The sequence below is a fragment of the Neltuma alba genome, unplaced genomic scaffold (genome assembly GCF_004799145.2).
Source record: "Neltuma alba isolate B1F8T4 unplaced genomic scaffold, ASM479914v2 tig00003123_pilon, whole genome shotgun sequence".
Taxonomy (NCBI): Eukaryota; Viridiplantae; Streptophyta; class Magnoliopsida; order Fabales; family Fabaceae; genus Neltuma; species Neltuma alba.
In genome coordinates this window covers 324,243-347,249 of record NW_021633147.1, presented here as the reverse complement: position 1 = coordinate 347,249, position 23,007 = coordinate 324,243, and the positions used below count along the sequence as shown (strand labels likewise).

At 33.6% G+C, this 23,007-nt stretch overlaps 1 protein-coding gene and 1 pseudogene across 1 annotated transcript in view; both read left to right on the top strand.

Moving 5' to 3' along the window:
- Positions 1–23,007, top strand: part of LOC114740348 (salicylate carboxymethyltransferase-like) — a 92,276-nt gene that overhangs the window by 44,227 nt on the left and 25,042 nt on the right. The window lies entirely within an intron of this gene.
- LOC114740349 (salicylate carboxymethyltransferase-like) lies at positions 11,396–13,595 on the top strand (annotated as a pseudogene).

The window sequence follows — 23,007 nt, the reverse complement described above, 5'->3', positions numbered from 1 at the left end:
ACAATGTCATCCATTATGCACCATGTGATGACGTACGATGTAGTAAAAAAAATTCACCATACATATTGCAGCATCAACATCTGCAGCCCAACACAATGCGTCAATAACACGTGTAATCAACGGTGCCTGAAAGTTTCAAACCACAATATAGTTGATTCCAACACACTGTTCCAGATAAGCATGACATCAAGTCCAGTATATTCATTTGAAGTCATCGTTAGGAGCCAAATTGGAAGATTGGAAAATGGGCAATCTTGGAAAAAAAAAAGTTAAATATTAATGCTTCACTTAACGACTAATATATAAGAAAAACTCATTTCTCATAGAAGGTGCTTCATATAAAGCACTGGAGGGATTAATACATAAAATTCCCGTCACTATTTTTTTTTTTTTCCCCAGCGCCTAACCAAACCATAACACATAGTCTCATCATTTGGTGGTTAGGCTATCGTGCATGCACATGAGCCACAAAAAGAAGGGGAAGTGGGGCCAAACATCCTCTTATTTAACGCTTCTGCCACAAGCCAACCCATGCGTGGCAGGACGTAGCAAGAGTCCCTTTCCTCATCATTATTAATCACTATTCTCCTATCTCTCTATCCCTTAACTTTTCTAGCAGCTATACAGAGAATTTGATTTAAGATCGAGAGAGCCAGGAACAAAGTTCTAAAAGGCATAAATCCCGGAATGGACATGGCTCGAGTGTTTCACATGAACGCAGCACTGGAGGAAAATCAGATGTTTTCATTCGATTTTCCTTTCTATACTCCGTCCCCATCTGAATTGAAGTTAGAAATTGGAAAAGAAGGCTCATTCACTTTGAATCGCTTGGAGGTCTTTGAATTAAGTTGGACGGCAGCTTGTGGTGACGAACTCAATGATGATAATAGTGGATACAAAGTTGCAAAATTACCGAGAGCTGGAAGTGAATCTTTGCTTGTGAACTACTATAAAGAAGCCATTATCGACAACTTTTTTCATCGTTACCAACATATATTAACCGATTGTATGGCTAAGGAAAAAACCGCGTTTGTCTTTCTCACCATATCTTTGACCAGAACACAGCATATACGTTTCCATAATACTCTGGCAATGTGTATCCAATAAATTATCGATCGATCGGTCTTCATTTTTCATTCTCAGATTGTGTATGTTTGATTTTAATTGACCAAAAATGTGTGAGATAGAGTTATTGCCACTTTGCCAGATCCAAATCATGAGGAGAAAAAATTGTCTTATGAACTGTCCCATACTTTCCAAAAGATATAAAGTTAACATATCCCTATATATATATATATATATATATATGCAACAATTAACCAAATCATGTAAATCAAAATATTGGTTAAAATTAGTTAAAAGTAAAAAATATGCCAAAAATATACATAATTTATTTTTGGTTAAAGTATATGTTTGATTCCTTAACTTTACATCAAGTTTCGGTATAATTTCTTAAGTTCCTTAAACTAAATACCATTAACGTCACCGTTGATGAGGTTAACAGCATGAAGTTTAACTCACTATAAATTTATAGAGAATAGTTTAAATTTTCAAACAAAATATTGTTTATATTTAGGACTAACCCTATGTAAAAGGATATAATGTTTATAAGACTAGAGGTAGTACATACGTTAGGCTTACCTATAGGTAGGAAATGGAAAAAAATATTAGGTAGGTCTACCTCACATTGAAATTGTAGGCTCTTTGTCCACAAGGTTTTATTTGGCAAAGGGAAATCATGATTTGAATAATAGAATATTGGGTAAAAGTATATTCAATACTCTAATCTTATTTTCAAAGTGCATCCAGCACTCTGGTCTTATTTATGGTGGATTTAGCAATCTTATTTTTTGTGCATATAGCATCTCAATGTTATTTTTGCAGTTAGATCCAGTATTCTAATCTTGAAAGTGCCAAATACACTAGAAATAAGATTAAAGTGTTGTACACAACGAAATAAAATAAAATTAGGATGCTACATTCACCTCAGAAATAAGATCAAAGCATTGGATATATCTTTAGTCTAAAATGTTTTATAAAGCACTGCCTCACATTTAATATAATTGGTTGTCATGTCTATAATATGTGATATGCAATGCCATTGAATCAAAATAAAGTATTGTCGGCATCAAAAAGAAGAAAGATTACAAGGTAGCTCTCTCGTGAAGACGTTTTTTTTTTAAAAAAAAAAATTTCTTGCTTAGATATATTTAATTTGAATATAAGACTTCGTACTTAAAAGTACACCCCATTTCAAACTTATGCTCTCAAGGTTTTTTTTATAAAAGAAAAAATGCATTATAAATTATAAATAAAAATAAAGTACACAAAAAGGTTAAAAAAACCAAAAGATAAAAATTCTAAATCTAAAGTGGCAAAGCGTATAATTTTATCCTTGAGCAAAGAGTGAATATCTTGGAAAATCACATCATATTTTTCCACTTACTGAGAAGCTATATTAATAGGAGCTTTGTCAATACACCATAAGTGGAGATTTTCTTTGTTAATGCAATTGTGTGATGTATAACTATTTGTCTAAAGAAGAGCTGCTCTCAAACAATGGCCGTAGAATATAAATCCTGCTGAATGTCTCCTTTTTCAGAGGAATTGGTGCAATATCCCTCTATATAAGTAGATTGTAATATTGCAATGCAAGTCCCTATTCGTACCTTTAATTTCTGGAGAATGATTGTCCGCCCTTCTAACTCAAGACTATTGCTTTCAATAATACTATCTCTGATCCTTAATATAAGAGCTAGTTTGATATTTAATTTGGTCCTAATTATATAAGATCTCAATTTACTTTGTTCTCATATTTATTTTTTTCTAAGGTAGTCCTTGTAGTAATTGTACATGTTAAATGTTTCATGAAACGGTATTTCTAACTAATACAAATGATTAGTAAGGATATTAGAGGGAGGACAACACATGCTTATTATAAATAACTAACTTAATTAATTTGTTTAATTTATTCAAATTAGTCAAACTAGCTTTTGTATTAAGGATTAGAAATAGTACTTTGATTATGGATGTCAATATCCCTGCGGAAGCATTCCGTGAGCAAGCAATGTCCCAAAAAGCTATGGAGCCGTTTATTTTTTGAATGATTAAATCTATCCTCAAGGATAAATATAGTTTTTTTTTAATTAACATTATGGTTAAAAATGATTATTATGTCTTTAACATTAAACAATACTATATTTTTTAAAAAAAAGTGTACTTCATGAATAATAAAAAGTTAACAAGCAATCTTTTTGCGATGTTCAATTCCGAAAACAAAAAAAAAAAAACTTTCTAAGAAATTAACTTATCAACAAATTTGGTAAATTGCGATAAAGTCTGTTGTCTGCTTTCTCTAACGTGGTTGGTAACTGATTTTATTGGTTTTTGAGGTTCAAACTAGTTCGGTTTTGACTCGGGTTTGGACTAATTTAAGTTATCGGTTTGTAGGGAAAAAATTAAAAACAGAGCAAGCTATGTATTGATGATGATGATGATGATGATATAGATATTAATGTTTGCAACTTTTAAATTGACGAAATTTTTATTAAATCGAAATGAAAATTGTGAAAGGAAACTATCATTAGATATTGTAAAATTTAGAAAAATTAATTTGTTGTTCCTGTAATTTACATCAAATTTTAAGAAAGTTCCTACAGTTTAAAAATTTTTTAAACATATCCATATGGTTATGTTTGGTATGAAATATTGAAAATAAGGGATAAGGATTAGAATTGGGGTTGAAAATATATGTTAAAAGGATACTTAGCATGAGTGATTTCTTATCACATGGGATTAGGCAATCCTATATAGATAGGATTGGAAATAAGGGATAAGGATTGACATTGAACATGCTCACAAACATTAAAAGTGCCTGTATTTTCAATTGATATTATAAATATGCATTGACTATATGTAAGGTCTTGAATCATTTTTAGATTTTGCTTTTACGTACTGATCCACTGAAAATTTTGAAGTATTAGGGATAAAATTATATATCTATCTGTATCAATGATGAGCTTTGTCTTTAGGCTACCAAATAATTAAGTCTGTAAAGGTAGAATAGAGGGCAATTCAGATTATTTTCCCTTTGGTGAGTTCTAATTAGCTCGAAACTAATTAAATTAAGTGACACAAAAATTAAGTTCTCAAATGAGCATGTTCAATTATTTATCTTAAAAAATCTAAAACCTAAGCTAATATTTATATTACGTGTTCAAATGGAAGAGTATAATAGAGTGTAATAGGGAATAATAATGATGAACAACCCCCCAAAAGATAGCGTTTAGTGCTTTCCTTCCTTAGATCATGGAGTTCATTAGCCAAGTCAAATTATAAACTCCTAATAATTAAAGATACCAACTTAGAATCAAGTGGTATCTTAATTCTAGCCACCAAAACACTATTAAATGTCACCTGGTTTTCAATTAAGAATTGAACACTAACAATATAGTTGAAGAACGCGAGTTGATAGAATATGGCCAGCTTCTCCATTGTTGCATGCATCTTCAAGCTTTTCTTCAGAGCCAAGAAATGACAAGGCTAGTTCATCAGCAGAAGCTTCTAGTTTTGATAATGCTCATATTTCAAGTGGTCATGTTACAGGGGAAAAAAAAGGACATTACTAACAAAATTTGGTGTGGATGCTAAATTCTGTTACTAAAGTTAGCGATGGCATTTAGTGATAGAAAATTTTTATTGATAAATTAGTAACGAATTAGTGACAAAACTTTATGGATGGAATTTTACTCGTCACTAAATTCCACCACTAATCTGTCGCTGATTTTGCTGTAAAAGCATTAGTAACTGAATTTTTTTTCACTAATTTCCATTATTAATTCCATCTCTAATTTCAGTGACTAATCCATCATAAAAAATTACAATATAAATATATAACAATTATTTTTAATAATTATCATTAAAATTAAAATATAATATATAATAATTTTTCAATAATATATTATATAAATAAAAATAATAAAAATAATATACTTAATATTTTATTCAATATTTGAATAAAAATATTAATGGTTGGTTATTTTTTATTAAAATACAAAATTAAATTGAAATAAATAATAATATATTAAATTATATATCATATTTATTACTCCTCCGATTCTTAATATAAGATCCATTTAACTAATTTGATTAAATTAAAGAAGTTAGGTAAGTTAGTTAATTATAGGAAATGTGACACGTTTTTTCTAAAATACCATAATCATCTTTCTTAATACCCCATCTTCCTCTTCTATTTGATTATAGTTGAGGGAGTATCCATAGGGGTAATTTAGAGAAAACTAATAAATATGAGAAATATGTCTTATATTTAAGACCAAAATCAACTCAACAATTAGGTCTTATATTAAGAACCGGAGGAGTATATATATTTGTATTTGTAATTAGTTAGAAATATCATATATCTTTATTTTTGCAAGTGCGTCTCAGCTTAATTGGCAAAAGTTTTACCATACACGTAGGACTTCTTGAGTTCAAACCACCACTCATTCACAAATTGAGCATACTTGTGATGTGGCGAATGACATGGACAAGGTGATCACATGGAAGCTCATAACGATGGACACGTGGTGAAGATGTGGACGAGAGAATGACATAGTGATATTGGGGGGGGGGGACGGGTAATGAGGTGGAGGCTAGTGATGACATAGTGGTTGGAATGTGGATAAAAATTAGTGATGGAAAATTTCTATCACTAATTTGCGACGGAATTTCCATTACAAATCTGTCACAATTTTGTGACAGAATTTTTGTCAGATATCCTTCTCTCATTAGTAATAGATTAGTGAGAAAAATTTTTCGTCACTAATCCATCTGTCACTAATCCATTAGTAATCCGTTACTAATGAGCGACATAGTTTTGAATCCCGTCAGTAAATAATTAGTCACGATGGAATTATCGATGAAAAAATTTCTTCGCTAATTTTGTCGCTAACTAAATTTCCTGATCTGATAATAAATTAAATTCTGATTTCATTTATATATAATTAGGTAGAAAATCCTAACGAAATAGCCTGGGTTAAGAGTGAATTGAAGTCCAACCCAAGCAATAACACTGGTTCCGCTCAAAACTAAGGCTGTTTAGGCCTCCAAGGAATGTTGAAACTATGCAACTACCACACTCTCAGCCCAAACCATTAATATCCAACCAAGCTTTGGTACCTAATAAACTCATTTATTTTTATATATTTTGATATCTTTTTTATGGGTTTTTGTCAACTTAATTGGTCTGTTTTGCATTATTTGATTATTAATTGATTTAGTATGTTTTGTTTTGAATTATTATTTTATAGGGGCAAAATTATCATATTTTAGATCAATTGTGATTAATAATTTTTAAAACAATTTATGCTACATTAATTTTGATTTTCTTTTCATTGCAGGTTTTTGGGAGAATTAAAAAAATAATAAAGAAAAGGAAAGGAAAAAATAAAAAATAAAAAAAAGACCAGAGGTAGTAAAATGGTGCATTTTACTACATGCCCTAACCACACGTTCATAATCATCATCATCTTCTTCTGGATAGAACCAGATCAGAGGGGAGACAAGGGAGGCGATGGCGTGGGAACGAAGGAGAAGAGGATTGCGACAAAGGCAAACCAGAGGAGCTCAATGGCAGAAGCAGAGCCTTGAACCATTCTCTCTGTTCATCACCAATCTTCGTCTCCACCAAATCTTCCTTGTGGTAGAGAGGCACGACAAAGATGAGAGGAGCAGCAGAGAGTTGAATGGCAAAGTCACACACCTCCATCCTTATTCCCGCCAAAATCATCCTCTCTTGGCAATCTAGACCATTGTTTTCACCGTCGTCTTCTTCTTTTCCATCTCTACTCAATTTTATCATCACTGATGTCTTCTTCTTCGCGTGAGAGACCACAGAGTAGAGCACAGCAGAATCACCCTACGTCTATTCCTCCATACACCTCTGTTTCCTTCACCTTCTCAACGTTCCTCCATGACAGCCTGTAGTAGAGTGTTGATTATGGCATTCCTCATGGCAAATCATGGCTAGAACTTCATAATCTTCTAATTCAACAACAATGGCAGGAGCTTGGATCTTTATAGGGGAGTTTTAGTTACTTTAATTTCGTACCCAATAGTTGTTTAATAAATCCTAGGTCGTAGGATAGTTTTTCTAATTATTTGAAAATTTGTATTGTTTAATATGATTATGTTTGGATATTATTGTGGCTGGATTACTATTTAGCATTTGGCATTGGGCTGTTTATAGCTTTAATTTCAATTAAAATGTTGTGGTTATGACATTTGTCATATATTTTGGAGTAATATATTGTGATTTTCTAAGGTAGCTTGGAATCTTGGATCATATTATCTCGTGCTAGCTTTAATTCTGTTGTTTTGGATTTAAGAGTCATAATTAAGCATTGGTTTTTAGCATCCTCATTTCAATTTTACTATTCTGGTCACAGCTAGTAAATTGGAATTTTGTTCGGTTGTTGGATTAAAAGCTTAATTATAATTTTTAATTCATTGTTTTAACTTATGTGTCTGTTGAAAGGAGGATTGCCTACGCTGTTGAGTTGGAAGATTGATTACTATCATTGTCTACTCATGTGTTTTGTTTCAATTCCTTTACCATCATTTGCTTTAAAATCATTTTCATATAAAAGCATCAAAAGACAAGTCTTTTAATTTCAATTTAATTCATGGCATTTAGTTAACAATTCATTACATCAAAACCCTTTTTGTAATTTAGGTTACTTACATTTATTTACTAGGATTAATTTCATTTTCAGCTCTTCAAAGAGAAATGACCTCAATCATGTATTATATTGCATTAATTCAATTAATTTTGGGGATTAAGGGCATTATTTCAAGTAGCACTCTTGCCGGGAAGCCAGAGGTTGAGGGCGTCGCTGATGATGATGATGGTCACTCAGGTTCAAGGTTTCTGCTGCTCTGCCTCTTGTCTCCCTCCTCTGCGAAGATGATGATGAATGGAATGGAGGTTGTCGGCGATGATGGAAGGAACAGAGATGGTAGCCGATGGTTATGGGTGTAAGAGAGAGAGATGAAAGATGGTGATGGCGGAAGGGGGATGATGATAGCAAAAGTGAGAGATGAAAGGTGGAAGAGGACGACGGTGAAGGTGGAAAGGGATGGAGGTTGTGTTCTGCCTCTCCCTGGCCTTCCACTTTGAATAAATTGAAGAGGAAAAGAGAGAGCCCTAGTCAAAACGCAACACTTCATGTGGGCTCCTTCTTTGCGATTTGTGAAATTCTATGGTTCCTTTTGCTTTCATTTTCTTTGCTCCTTCAATATAATTTCCTGGGTCTTCTCTTATTATTTCACCCAAATTTCCTAAAATAAATCCAAGATATTGTAATATCATATTTTTTTCCAATATCAATCAATCAAGATAAATCATAAAAGTATGATATTTTTGTCAATTTAAGCTCTATTTTTATCCAACCACTTTAAATTCAAATTAATCATAATATATGTAATTAAGCCCAATTTAATTGATAAAAATCCCAAATAACATATCAAAAATCATCATAAAATTAGGATTTATCAGTATCCTAATTAAAGCAAGAAGGAAAAACATCTATCCAAGGATTAAATATGACTCGCCAAAGCCTCGAATCTCAATATTAATTATTACCAACTATTCAAATATGAAATGATACCATGTGCAATATATGAGAGCATGCTATATTCAAACCTTTCATTATGCACATTGCAGAAATATATGTTACTGTATATTCAAATATTTCATGAACACGTAGCTTAGCAAATGATGTTTTTTTTACACATGTGGGGAATGATTGTGTTTTGATGTGGACGCGTCAAAAGAAAAAAGTACTCTCACATTGGAAAAATCGCCTCCTTTAACATGGAGATCTGTACCGGTATGAGCTAATAAATTCCTACATCGGTTAATTCTTAAGAAATTCAAGTGACTACTGCCTATAAATAGTTAGTGCCTGGTGCCAGTAAAAAATGCATCAAGCTTCTGATTATTTTTTGAGCTCTTCTTTCCCCCTTCATTTTATCTTCTGCTTATTTACATCTTTTTTATATTTTTGATGTTCTGTTCCCTTCCTGCTAGTAGGAAGGGCTTGTTAATTCTGAGGAGTTGTTGCAATTTTGTTGTGTGCCAGAATAACTCTTAAGAAACAATGTTCAGAGGCACAACTCGAACCAAGTTTATTATTCTATTTTTATTTTATCTTTCGTTGGCTGACTTCTACAATATTGAACTATGAAATGAAGCTTGCGCAACATATGAGAGCATACGCTATATTCAAACATTTCATCATGCACAGTGCAGAAATAGATGCGCGCTCTCTTGTTTGATCTACCACTCCCATTCTCTCTTCAAATAAAGCATAAGCCACATAAGAGAGAGCGTCTGGGTCCACACACGTGTATATATGGATTTAAAAAATCAAGAGGATATATGACCACTGTTGTGAATGTCACGTCGGGAAGGTTAATTGTTTTGAAAGAGGGGCCATATAAGGCTTTCGGCTCCTCAACTTCAAGAAATAACTTTCGGCCTGCGGTTCTCATTGACACTGATGCCCATTACAATCTCTTTCACCTCATATCTCATCCACTCATTTCTCTCATCCCTCTTCCCCGTCATTTGTTTATCAAACTTTTTCCGCTAGCCAGGCAAATATCTTATATAAATTTCTTTTCCTAATTGTTTTTGCCCAGAAATAAAAAGTAACCGCTTTTTAATCCTTCTTTGAGTTAAACAAATGGTGGTTGTGTTTATTGGGCAGATATTTGTTTCATTTTTTTGGTGACAAGATTTGTTTCATTTTATTTTAATGAAATTGATTACACCCTACCAACAAATTATAGTTGCTGCCAAAACCTATCCAAAACAATTAATGACAGATATCTATCAAACCAACGTAGGTGTCCACTGATTCATTGTCCGCAACACCACTTGCTACCTAAAGGGCCTAAGTTATCAATTACCCATATCAACTACTACTCTCTTCCTATTTATTTAAAAGGCACAGAAAGAAGATTTTTCTTGATTCTAGTTTATAAATCACATTATTAAATTTTTCGTATGAATATATTATGTTGTTATTAATTTATTATAATATAGATTGTTATAAAAAAATATATATTAAATAGGAGTAAAATTTGAAAAGTTATTATATTTTAAAGTAAAGTTAATTCAATGTAAAATTTTCTTTAGTTGGTGTGAGATATACTAGAATTGCCAATAGGACCAGAGTAGCATAATATGACTTCACCGCTTACCTTTCTATTACAAGTCACTTTCATCAACTAATTTTCACGAATTGAAAACGTAACAGTTAAATTATTAATATATCATAAATTGATGAAAGTTTTTAAGTTTACTGTTATAAAAGAATGTGTAAAACATATTATCTCGCCTTTTTGCTTTCTCTTTATATGCAAATCATTTTCGGTCCTCTCTTCTTCTTTTTTTTTTTTACCTCTTTTCAACGTGTCCGACTAAAAGGAAAAAATGCGAAAGGATAACCGTTAATAATAACCTGAATTAAATTATTTTTCAGGAGAAAATGAGAAAAGGTTTTGTATCGAAAATTTTATTAGTAGGAAGGATCTAAATTAAAGTAGTGGCACTCCATATGTACAAAATTTGCAAATCATTTTTACCACGCACTCTCTCTCTCCTCTTCAATTCTCTCTGTACAACCAATACAAGAAAAAACGGTGAAAGGATAACGTTTAATAATAAAATGAATTAAATTATTTTTTAGGGAAAATTGAGAAAAACAACCCCCTCAAAATTTTTTTATTGATAAGACATGCCGAACCAAGTATTGTACGTGTACAAAATTTAGAAAGTACCAGAACTTTCTATGTCTAAAAATTTTTGAAATCCTTCTTACCAATAAAATTTCTAATTGTGAACTTTGTCCCATTTTTTTCCTATCTTTTGATATATTCAACAGGCACCGGAGTGGTGTACTAAAATAAAATAAAAAAGACAGTGGGTTCAATTTTTACTTTTATTAAATATGATTAATTTATTCAATCTATTTTGTAATAAACTACTTACTTCTTTTTATTTTCTAGTTGGTTAATCTTTTATTATTAAGAAAAACGTGCAGCCCATTTTTTCAATTATGTCACAGCTAAGGGTTTATAGCAGGGTGGACTCTTGGGCATAGAAACAAAAGGATGGCGACGGCCAACAACTGTCCAACTGATGTTATGCTCATCCTTATCGCAGAAGAAGAGTTCACAACGGAAAATAACAAGAACCATTCATTTTATGGACTCTCAATCACCACTCCCCCTTATATATATCTCCACATGTTTTGGTGTAGTCACCACAAATAAAATTAAAGATTTGATTCTACGAGTAACATATATACTATAGTTATATATATAGAATCACATAAATCTGAGAAGAATATGGATGTGGCTTCAGTGTTGCGCATGAATGGAGGAACCGGAGATGCAAGTTATGCTAACAATTCCCTGTTACAGGTATGTGTGCGTAAGCTTCCACAAATGTATAAGAAGATTCATCAAATATACTATTCCCTTCTATCTTTAATTCAAGACCTTAATCTTTTTATTTCTCAAATTTGTAATTTTCTTCCTTAAATTATTCCTAGTAATTTTACATATTAAAGATGGGTTCTTAGAGACATTTTTCATTGCAAATAATTAAAATGAAACCAGCACTTTTTTTTTTTTACAAATAACTAATCATCTTATTTCTTTAATTTTTGTAAATTAGTTATTTAGCTCTTATATTTAGTACTTGAGAGACTACTACATATGCTACTAGTTATGGTTTTGCTAATTGGTGTGGGGACAGCAAAAGGTGCTCTCCAGAACAAAGCCCATTAGAGATGAAGCTATAAGGAGTTTTTACAAAGAAAAGCTCCCTAAAAGCCTTGCAATTGCAGACTTGGGATGCTCTTCAGGACCAAACACTTTGCTTATGACTTGTGAACTCATCGAAACTGTGGAGATGCTTTGTAGAGAGCTAAGCCATGAATCTCCAGAATACATCATCTTCTTGAATGATCTTCCCCGAAATGACTTCAAAAACATTTTCAAGTCTCTTGACTGCTTCAAACAAAAGCTAAGCAGTCGTGTTTTAGGTGGTGGGATTGGTCACTGCTACATCACTGGCCTTCCTGCTTCTTTTTATGGCAGGATTCTTCCTTCTAATTCTCTGCATTTTGTTCATTCCTCCTACGGTCTTCACTGGATTTCTCAAGTATGTATATCAAATCACTCTCTTTTAAATATCGGTTATCAATTTTTATTACTGATTTTTATCATTTCATTCCCATATAGGTTCCCAAAGGTGTAGAAGACAATAAGGGAAATATTTGCATGGGAAGGACAAGCCCTTGTAATGTTCATAAAGCTTACTACAACCAATTTCAAAGAGATTTTTCATTGTTTCTGAAATGTCGTGCTACAGAGCTTGTTGAAGGAGGTCGTATGGTTGTTACACTCCGATCCAAGGAAGAAGAAGCAGTGCTCCATCAAGCAATGAATCTTGCTACATTTGGGAGCTTTTAGCTCAGCCACTCAATGGCATGGTTTTGGAGGTACAGACACGTTTTCTATTTTGACCATATATATTTTGGGGAAATTAATTTCTAAACCCCAATAAGCTCCCCATTGTTTTAAGGTCTTGTTTTTTTCCCCCCTTTTCTTTTGATCAAGTCCTTATATTTTCATCTAATTTTTCAATCAGATCCTGTTACTTTTACATGATTGATAAAAATGGAAAAAAAATTACAAATAACTAATTTAAAATTAGGTGAAGCTATGAGGATTTGATAAAAGGAAAATAATTAAAGAGAATTACAAGAAGATCCCAAAGAAAGAAAATAATTACTGGTAAGTCTCAATGACAAGTATCATTTATTATTTTGAAACTTGTGATTGCAGGCTGTTTTGGTGTCATTAAAACTTTTTAGTAATTACATTCCTTACTGGAGACTTCATTCCAATTCTCCCAAAAAATTACAGGGACCTAATTAAAAATAGATTCCACTATAAAGACCTGATAAAAAAAAATAAAAACTACAAAAAATGAATTAAAAATTAGATAAAATCCCCTTGATTAATTTTTCCATATATTTTTAAACATACACTTTTATACATGCAAAAAAAATTCATGATAAAAGAATTTGTTTTGGCGAGTGTTGTAGGGAATCATAAAGGAAGATCAAATTGATTCATTCAACATTCCTATGTACTATCCATCCCCATCTGAATTGGAATTAGAGATTGAAAAAGAAGGGTCCTTCACTTTGAACCACTTGGAGGTATTCGAAGTAAGGTTGAAGGAAGCTTGTGGTGAAGATGAACGCCACATTAATAACAGTGATGGATACAAAGTCGCACAATTTGTGAGAGCTGTGGCTGAACCTCTTCTTGTGAGCCACTTTGGAGAAGCTATCAGTGACGAAGTTTTTCATCGTTACCAACAAATATTAGCTGATCCTATATCCAAGGAAAAACCCATTTTGCTCAATTTAGCAATATCTTTGACCAAAACAACGACTTGAAGCAACCAAGGGATAAATGTTTCCATGATATATTGATGATTGTATCTGTGTGAATAAATTACTTCCTTCGGTTTGGAAGACTCATTTTGTAGTATAATTACACTATAAAATAGGTCTTGTATTTAAGATTGGAGGAATACTATTTGTTAGTCTTCTTGTGTTTTTGTTTTATTAGTAATCTTGAGTACAGCGTCAAGGGATTTTTCAGCGTGGGTCAATTGTAAGATTTTAGATAAAGAAGCATGAAAAGGGCGAATTTCATATGTGGGAGCCCCACTTTTGATATTTATGAGTATTTTGGGTTAATTTTAAATAGGCTCAAAAGAGAGGGTCATTTTCATCCAACTTTTTTACTTTTTTGTCCAAATAAGAACAAAGAGTCGTCTAGCTTTTCATGTTCTTCAAGGGATATATTGTTTCTTCCCTTCTTTTCAGTCCTTCAGTGGCATAAATCTTATATGTTGCCAATATCTAAATTTGGTACTTCTCATCAGTTTACGCTCATAAATTATCCAATTTTTTATTTTTAGCTTTCTAAACTGAAATGATAATTATTTTTAATGACAATAATAATGAAAAAAGTAATTAATCTTGTATTTAAATTATTTTATATAAAATAAGTATTAAAATAAATTTTTATTGGATTAAAAGTACATGTGAAATTTTCCCAATGGTGCAAAAATATCATACTCATTAAGTTAAATCGTTTAACATTTGGCTTTATAGGGGATGGGCCATGAAACCTATCTCTCATAAGGGCAAACACAACTGCAATTTTCAATGCTACGTTCTGGCCCTTCGATAAAACAGACAAAGAAATTTTTAATTTTCTTCTAAATAAAAAAGAGCAAGCCACGCTACCAAAAAATAGGAAATTGGTGATAAAATTGTATTCCGACACTAATTCATCATAGACTTTCTTGTTAATATTAGTAATGGAATTTAGTAACAAAATATGATTAGTGATGAAATTTTTATTTTATCACTAATTTGATGACAGGTTTACTAAATTCTATCACTAATTTGTAGGATTAAGAATTTAAATTAATGACAAAATTTTGTCACTAGTTTTTATTGTTCATCCGTCACTAACTCCTACCACAAAGCATTTGGTGATAGAATTTGTGACAGAATAATGATGTCACTAACTTCCATCACTATTTTATGACTAATTTGTCACAACAAGCATAATATAAATATATAAAGATTATTTTTAAGCATTTAATATTAAAATTAAAATATAATATATGATAACTTTTCAACAATATATTATTTATAAATAAAAATACAAATAAAATAAAATATATAATATACCTACCAGTTTATTAAATTCTTTGAATAAAACATATTAATTATTAATAATTTTTTCCTAAAATAAAAATAAATGGAAATATATAACAATATATTAAATTGCATATATTTATCTGTGTTTTTCATTTGAAATGTTATATATACACACAATTTTGCATTAAAAGTTTGTACATATTTCTCAACTCTTAGCAAAAGCTTCCGTATGTGTGCTTGAGATCAAGGACTCGAACCTGGCAATAACGTGACAGCTCATGATGATGGGCACATGGTGAGCCGATAATTACCATGTGATATTTTAACTTTATAAAATAAAAAATTACTAACGGCGAAATTGGTAATGCAAAAAATTCCGTCGTTAATTGAATTCTACTACTAATCCATTACTAATAAAAATTCAATAAGTCCCACATAAAAAAGATGTTATAAAACTTACCCCATCTTTTTTTTAGCCTTAATAATGGAACCCTATTCTTTATTTGATAGAAGCACCAACTTCTTAAAAATTTAATTATTTCCAAATTATAGTGGTTAGAGTTTATTTAAATATCATATCATAACTTGTGTCTCTTTGGTAACTTGCACATAAAAATTATTTTGATAATAACCATTCAAATGTTTTCAGTTTTATCAATATCACTTTTCAAAATACATGATTCAAACATTATTACCAATTTTATGACAAAATATATTCTACTCAAAATAATGATTTTTAATCAATTTTGTTCAAAATTTATCCTTATACTGCTATTCCTATTACACCTCAAGGTGATTTCCGAATCTCCTTTATTTACACCAGCGATGACCTTTATGTATACAGCACGAAAGGGGACAATGAGCATGACAAGAGAAGGAATAGGCAGCATTGTTGGAACTTTAGGTGTCGGGGAGTAGCAAAAATTATTGACTATTCTTGGATACTTAATAATAATTAGCGAGGTCTCCAATTATTGCGGTCTAGGTGGTCCAAAATATCTGAGACCAAGATGAAGCCAAGGGAGAATAATTGTAGTGATATGAATGAATCATGTGCCCTTGTACGGGTGTGTATGCCCCCAACTGAACCAAATTATTTGTGAATTTGAGGCTTGGTCTGAAAAATATCTCAGTTTGAACAAAAATATCTTATTTGAATGACACAGCTTCTCATCTAATTTGCTTCAGTTTCAACCCGAGATTGGGTTAGACCAAATAATCTGCCAGATTTTTTGGACTAAGTCCGGTACGTTAAGATAGACCTCAATTTGCTGTTTTTATTTTTATTTTTATTTTATGAGAGGTAAGATTTTAACCTGATCGATAAACATAACTTTTTTTTTTTTTTACCAACATGATAGACACAATGAAGACAATAAAAAAATACCTATAATTATATGAATCTCATCATAAAATACTAAAATTTAATTATAAATTCGTAGAAATCTCTGACAACATTAAACAACAATAAAAAGCAACATCCAAAGTTACAAAATCTATTAAAAAAGGGAAAATTACAAAAAAAGATTTTGAAAATAGAAAAAATTACAAATAGAAACATGTTATACGTTATTATTGGTTTTCACAATAATTGATAAGCAAATGATAATAATTTTTGTGAAAGGGTTCATGTATGCAATTTTTTAATTTTTAATCTTTTTTTGTGATTTTCTCTAAAAAAAATTTCTTGGACCAAACCTCACCAGACCATTTGGGTTTTCTTGAACAATAATGGCAATTTATTTTTCCGATGCTTCGAGTCTCTCTCTCTCTCTCTCTCTCTCTCTCTCTCTCTGTCAGACTTTTCCTCTGCGAAAACTCTTTTAAGCCCAATGAAAGCATGGAGTTTAACAAATTCCAGCCCGAACATTTTTTTTCAATCCAATACTTGATTTGATGTTATTAGTCTCCTCTAATACTTATTAAAGCATCAAATAATCATCCTAATCAATTTTAAAACTCTGGGCAGAATTTTCCTGGGGTTTAAGCCTCCCAAAATTCCAAAAACAACGACAAATCACCACATATAGCTTTGCTACTTATAAACTCTCAAGCTTGTTTTCCTTAATTTTTCTCTCTAGTTCCTCTCACCAACAACTACTTTGAGAGAGATTTAAGTATGAAAAGAAACTCCAAATGAGAAACCAAAGCTTGTATGGGGATTGAGGTGTAGAAAAGCATCTATTTTGTGTGAGTTTCCCTTTCTCCTCCCAAACTCTCACTCTCGTTCCTCTCTGTTTTCCGCAGGAAGTGATGAGAATGAAGAGAGAGATGGAGAGATGAGGAAGCTTTGGTAAAGTGACCCAAGATATGTAGTAATTTTTTTAATCTCAATAATTCTTAATCCAACCTTTTTCTGTTTGAATTTTTTTTTTTGTCAAAACAGTCAATTTTATTAATAAGCAAAAAGGATACAAACACCAATAGCCGAAGCCAAAAGAAAACACTAAAAAAAAAAAAGCCTAAGATACAACCTACCACACAGAAAGCTAACCAGAAAAGCAAATACAGCAAAGAACGAAATAAAACTAGAAAATTAGCCTATATCAGTCCTAAACTCCACTGCAAGCTCCCTAGGTTCCAAATCCTTCCTCAGCAACTCAGTCAGATAGGTTGGTGGTTTTGACAACCATCCTTGCGATACCAATCCCATCATAATTTGAGCTGTCAGCCAATCAGCAGCACAATTCCCACTCCTTGCTACCAGAGACACTTCCACATCCTCATAATGTGAAGTCTGTAGCAAGCTAATGCATTTCATCACCATATCCTCACAAGACCATTCACAACCCTTGGCATCTTTCCTTCGTACCCTATAGTATAAATCCTGGCAATCCATCTCAATAATTAGATTACCTCCCCACCACAGGTCTCTATTATCTACAGCCTCCAGTAAGCCCAAGCTTTCTACCATAAATGCAGAATTAGCATCCACCATCCTCCCAATTCCTCCCAAAAATCTACCAGCCCAATCCCTACTGATCAAACCAATGGCAGCCTTCCTTGTTTTTGCACAATAAGTGGCATCTATGTTCACTTTTACTGTCCCTGTCATTGGTCTTTTCAAAATTAGTTGACGATCAAAATCCTGTTTCACTGTTATAATACTTCTCTTCCTTTCTATCGCTTCCCAGTGATCTCTAACCAACCTCAAAGCTCCTGCAACACACAAAAAGGCATCAGTATCCACATGTTCAAACATGAACTTGCATCTAGCTTTCTATATTCCCCAGCAGATGCTACTAAAGATAGCTCTTTCATAATCTTGGGTTTTATCTCCTTTTTTAAACCAATCCTCCAGCCATCTATCAATTCTAAAGTTCCCCAGATTTTCAAACTTCAGAGTCAAAGGAGAGCCAAACCAGCATTGTACTGTCCATGGGCATAGAAAAAGAGCATGCTCAACCGTTTCTACACTCTCTTTACAGATTTCACATTTTGGATCCAAGGAGCATTTCTTCTTGAAAAGAGATTCCTTGGTTGCTATAGCTCCATTCACTACCCTCCATAAAAAATGCAAAACTTTAGGAGGCATTTTGACTTGCCAAATTCCATTCCACAAGGTTTTTGAAGGTTTATAAGAGCCACTAGGGTCAGAAATCTTCTTCCCCTCTTCCTGCTTCAAAGCCACCTTATAGCCCCATTTCACAGCATAAGTCCCATCCCTACTACTTTTCTAGATGAGTTTATCAGCAGCATTGATCACTGGCATTCTGGTTTTACTGATCTCATCCTTTTCCTCAACCGTAAACCAATCATCAACCCCAACAAAACACCACTGCCCATCTTTAATCAAATCCTTCACACGAAGATTCTTCATTTCTTCTGTTAAATCTCTACTTCTCAACCTTCCATCCACTGAATTCTGCAGCCAGCTATCAATAAAAACTTTTATTTTTTCACCACTTCCTAGTTTCCACCCCAGGTCTTTCCTCAACAGTTCCCTACCTTCTAAAATGCTGGTCCATCCCCAGGAGGCCTTGCTTCCTTTTTTAGCTTGCATGAAATCCGTTTCAGCAAAGTAAGCTCCTTTCAAAATCCTACACCAAAGATCATCAGGGTTTTGAATGATTCGCCAAGCAGTCTTGGCCAGTAAAGCTTTATTAAATGCCTTCAAACTTCTAAATCCCATGCCTCCCTCACTCTTCATCTTGCTCATGACTTTCCAGGCTTTCCAATGTATTCTACCCTCATGTTCTTTCTGTCCCCACCAGAATTTGGAGATCATGCTATCTAAATCACTACAAACTTTCTTTGGAAACATGAAGCAGGTCATAGGGTAGATTGGAATAGCGCTGGCCACTGCTTTAATGAGCACTTCTCTTCCTGTAAAGCTTAGTAACTTTTGCTTCCGTCCTTGTAGTTTTTTCCCCATTTTGCACTTCACAAAAGATAAAGCTTCCACCTTCGATTTGCCCCAGATCATAGGAAGTCCAAGATACTTACCAGGATCCACACAATCATTAATCCCTAGTTCCTCATAAACATCCAATTTTACAGCATCTCGGATGTTTTTTGAAAAGAAAACACAGGATTTTTCCAGATTTATCGCCTGACCAGAAGCCTTACAATAGCAGTCCAGAATTTTCTTCAGCATTCTACAATTTTGTCTTTTTGCATTGATAAAGAAGAGGGCATCATCTGTAAAGAAACAATGAGATAGCTCTGGACATCTGCTAGCTAACTTAATCCCTTTTAAACTTCCACTTTCCACATGCCTCTGAATCATAATAGATAATACATCAGCAGCTAAAATGAAAAGATAAGGAGATAATGGATCACCTTGTCTAATCCCTCTTCCCATCCTGATTCCTACTACCTGCTTCCCTGAAACAATCAAATTTAAGCTAGCAGAGGTCACACATTGCATTATCCAACCAATCCACTTTTCTCCAAACCCCATTCTTCTCATCACCTCTTTAATGAAGCACCATTCTAATCTATCATAGGCTTTCCTCATATCAATCTTCACTGCCATTTCAACCTTCCTTCCTTTTTTCTTGTTCTTCAAATAGTGGAAAGCTTCATGAGCAATAATCAGATTATCTTGTATCAACCGACCAGCCACAAAAGCTCTTTGATTTTCCGTAGTAGTTTTCATCAGCACCACCTTAATTCTATTAGACAGAATCTTTGAAATTATTTTGTAAGCAAAATTACAAAGTCCAATGGGTCTAAATTGACCCACACTATCAGCCTTTTCCACCTTTGGTATTAGTACCACATTTGTTTTATTCAGAGGCTTTAAGTTGGCATTATTCATAAAGAAATCTTGCACCATTTCTACTACTTCTTGATTAACCTCACCCCATGAAGCATGAAAAAATAAGCCAAAGTATCCGTCAGGGCCTGGTGCTTTCGAGCCATTTAATTGGAAAGCTGCTCCTTTAATCTCTTCGATTGTGACATTTCTTGCTAGCATTTCATTATCTTCTTCTGTCACATTCTTCTGAATGTATTGTAGTGCTTCTTCCATGTCTCTTACTCCTTCTGAAGCAAATAACTCAGAATAGAACTGAGCAAATGCAGAATTGAGCTCCTCCTCTTTTTCTATCCATTCACCATCTTCTCTTTTCAATCTGGTCACTTTATTTCTGGCTCTTCTTTGCAAAGTACTAGTGTGAAAGAACCTTGTGTTTCTATCTCCGGATTGCAACCAATTGACCCTAGATCGCTGCCACCAGAATTTTTCCTCTCTATCCCAAGCCTTTTCAATTTCTCTAATAATCTCTTCAGCCTCTATTTTTCCTACTTCAGTCATATAGCCCTTCTGGCAGGTCTCTAGCTTCTCGGTCAGCAACCTCACTATCTTCCTGGCATTGGGAAAAACTTCATTTCCCCATTTAGTAAGGATAAGGCTTAGTTTCTCCAATCTGCAAACCAGCTCTTCCACTTTAGTATCTTCAATCCTTCTTCTCCAATTCCAACCTCTTCTAACTACCGCTAGAAACTCCTCATGCTCTGCCCAAATTGCTTCAAATCTGAAAACCTTTGGGACAAAGTTCTGTCTATGATCACAATCCACAAGGAGTAAATGATGATTAGATCCAACAGGCTCTACAACGATAACCAAGGCATTTTGAAAGTTTTCTCTAAATTCACAATTTGCTACTGCTTTATCAAGCCTTTCTTTCACATGCTCCTCCCCAAGTCTCCTATTATTCCAAGTGAATTTAGATCCTTGATATCCTAAATCCATCAACTCACAATTTGCTAACATACACTGGAAGTTTAGAACTCTCCTGATATTGATAGGCAACCTTCCCAATTTTTCTGTTGCAGATATAACATCATTGAAGTCTCCCACACAGAGCCAACTATTCCTTATGTTTGCAACAAAACTCCTCAATTTGTTCCAAACCATCATTTTTCTCTCATCTGTTGGTGCACCATAAACAAAGGTAATGTAGTCAGGAACTTTGCTTGCATCAGATTTCACCGAAGCATGAATAAGATTCGTTGAGTTGAACCATATATTCAACTCTATTTCCTTTGTCCACCAAAGAGCCAAACCACCTCCTGTACCCCTAGGCTCAACATAGAATTCTTCTTCCATACCACATTGCTTCTTTAATTTTCTTAACCTTCCACCATCTCTCCTTGTTTCCATTAGGAAGATTACTGAGGGTTTTAATCTTAGACTTTCCTCCCTCAATTTTTTAACTGTCAAGGCTCTTGCCAGACCTTGACAGTTCCAAGAAAGTAGCTTCATGTTTCCTTGGTGGCTGTTTGAGGCCAGCCACCAAGACCTTCAACAGACATCACCTTCACATTGTCACCATTAGGAAGCCATTCCTCAGAGCCTTCAGCTTCTCCTTTATTGTTGCTCTCCTATGTACTCTTGAACTTCCATTCCCCCTACCACCTCTTCTTATTAATTTTTTTACAGCCTTAACACTTCTCCTTCCCTCATCTGTTGAAGCTTCAACCCTGGGCACTTCATCAGTTACCATCACGTGCTCAAAGTTCAGTTTTCTCCTCTTGATCATCTCGGTTCTCAGTATTTTCCTCAAAGGTTCTCTTCAGTTTCACCCTTTTCAGACCAGTTGTAACTTCTGACATTGGTGATTTTCGAACCATAAACCACTATCGCTTTAGACAAGTCTACTCTATCTTCCTTTATGACATTCTCCAACCTCTTTCTGTTTGGACTTTCCTTTATGGCCTTTCTACTATCTTCTGCCTCATAAAATACTTCCCCACCCACCTTTGCTTCACTTTGTTTCTCCTTTCCCTTACTGCACTCATTTTGATTCATTGCATTTTCCTTGCCTCCATCAGGATCTACAGAGGCATTCTTTGGTGGTATATTATTTTCTTTGCTGCATTTTCCATCATCTCTTAATAGCTTTCTACTTTCAACAGTTCTGAATCTTCCTTGCCCTGGTCCTTCATACTCCTCCCATTCATCAGTGCAATGAATTAATCCTTCCTCCAAGTTTTTAATTCCTGGAGTGCTCAACCATCCTCCAAATTTTCTCTCTGTGTTTTCCACATCTGTCTCTCTACTAGGACACATTCTCATATCATGTCCAATTCTACCGCAGACAAAGTAAAAATTCTGCAATCGTTCATATTTTGCTTTGATCCAAACCGGCTCCTTATTTGGTCTAGGCGTCCACATACCGGATATCAGCGGTTTCTGGATATCTACAACCTCTCTAGTCCGTAGAAAACTTCTAACCAGCAGTTCCTTCTTTCTCGGATTCTCTATTAGTTTTACATCACCAATCATCGAACCAATAATCTCAGCATTCTCTACATCCATTACTTCTAATGGCAGATCATGAAATTGAATCCAAAATGGAGATTTATTGAAATCAATTTCATTAAAAGTCATAGAGTCTTTCCACAATTGTACATTTAACAGAGTACCTTGTATCAACCAAGGACGGCCTCGTAGTATGCGATCGCGTTCCTCCTTCCTTCTAAATTCAAAGATGAAGGCATTTCGGTCTACTTCAGAAATCTCTAAACCCTCATTCCTCATTAGATTCCAGCCCTTCCTGATCATCTGAATCACCGTTTGCTTATTCATGTTTTTGTCTGTAATCAACTTACTAGCCAGACCTCCACCATAGAATTTCTTCTGTTCCTTCTTCTTCCATACCAAGTTCACCTCCAAACCTCCTCTCTGGCCGTTTCCTCCCTCCTTCGAACCTTCTTCCATTTTAGATCC